We start from the raw sequence: 1,952 nt of genomic DNA, 5'->3' as shown, positions 1-1,952 counted from the left end.
CGCATGTGTTATGTACCTTTGTTACATTATGGTGATCTTACAGTATTAGTAAGAACACGTTTACTGTGCATTTGGGACAGGGAACAGTGCATTTAGAACTACTTTGTAGCACCTTACATGAGCAAAATTGGATATTCTTTAAAGTGCCATGAATTGTTTTATCTTTGCGGTCATCTAACAGAGTAGAGAAAGAGTCTTGCTTGCATGAATATTCCATTTGTTCAACAGGGCTGTGGATACTCTGTGTACATAAATAGACACCTATACATAGATTAATAAAGCCTGTGTGTATTCCTGACCACTTGAAGTCCTGCTCAGACCCAATTTTGACATATTAAACTTTAGCAGGCATTCCCCACATCTTTTCCAAACATGTCAGTGGTAACAAAGATACACACACACACACAATTTGAAGAATTCTGACTTCTCAACAAGATGCCAAATCCCACCCCGGCACAGTGCCGTCAAATGTATAAAAACATACATAGTCCTGAATATAGCATAAGAAGAATCATTCCTGATCAGAACAAAGGTCAATCAGTTTCAAACAGTAGCCAACCAAATGTTCCTGGCTAGCTTACAAAGACAATAGCCTTTGTCCCCAATATCTAATACTCAGTAATATATTCTGAAAAAGAGTTAATTATAGCTAATGTCCTTCGATTCACCCAGGCCTCATGGATTTTTTGAATATATATATATATATATCAATTTGAGTGACTAACTCTGTTCCTTTTCATTCTCCCATGATTCAATGTCTATGTACCTATTTATGTTCTGCTAAACATTGAAAAGCCATTGACCCAATAATACCAGTGATATTAATTATCTAGAGCTCAGTATTTCAGGAAGGCAAAATGTACACCTTTGTGTTCAGTACAAGAACACATTATAAATACATCAAAGGTGTGCAGAATGGTTGAGGGTTATTTAAATGGAATAACTGATGCTATTGAGTAACTCTGAACAAATACGTTGGTCTGCAGGTTCCTGACTTGGCTATTCGCTGAAGCAAAGGATGGAAGTGTTGGGTTTATATCAAGAAGACCTTCTCAAATTGTGCCTGTCGTCTTTGTCACTGCACACACACATGCATCACTTGATTCCTCAGTGGTTTATTTCTGACAGCTTGATCTGTCGACTGGCTCAGACCTGTTTCAGATGTAATGGGAAACCCTCATCTTTTGTTGTTGCGAGGAGGAGATTGTGGACGCATCTACTCCTGTTTTAAAACAAAACACAGATTCCCATTATGCAGAAACTATGGTTTGTTTAAACTACAGTTCGGAAATAAACCAGGATTAGAAACCACAGTTTCCTCCCAGCTTTCATTTTGTTTTTGGAACTTATTGGAGTTTAAACAAATCACAGTTCCCCAAGTTGCTACATAATGGAGGGACTATGGTTTGTTTAAAACTAATTTTATGGCCACACAAGATGCAAAGCAGGAGGAGTATGTGAGCCCAAGGCTTATCATACTTCATTCACCTAGCTGGACATCATCTGAGAAGCATTGCACTTTAGGCAATGATGTGAAAGTTGTGTCTCTGGCGTTTGATCTGTGTTAGCACATTCACATCTGTGAGCCATCATTTGATCAAGTGATTAGCAGGCATGTGTACAGCAGCCCACAGCATGTAGATCTTGCCTCGGAATACAAAACATAGAAACGATTCCTTATGTTGGGACCGGAACAATGTTAGCTTGTCTCATCAATAACTGGAATCAATGGGGATCTTTCCATTAAAGCCCATTTACATCAAAAGACAACTGTCCTATTGACTCCCATGGGGTTAGGCTATGATCCTTTTGTGCATGAAATCCTTTACTTGCTTTGCTATATTGCACAGCATTTCTCTCGAGGTGTGACCATCACTTTACTGACAAGCTAGGCTGCTCTGGTTGTGGTGAATAAATGCACTTTCTAGTTCAGTGTTAATCAGTGTAATACA

The sequence above is a fragment of the Zootoca vivipara genome, chromosome 9 (genome assembly GCF_963506605.1).
Source record: "Zootoca vivipara chromosome 9, rZooViv1.1, whole genome shotgun sequence".
Lineage (NCBI taxonomy): Eukaryota > Metazoa > Chordata > Lepidosauria > Squamata > Lacertidae > Zootoca > Zootoca vivipara.
This window is presented reverse-complemented; position numbering follows the sequence as displayed.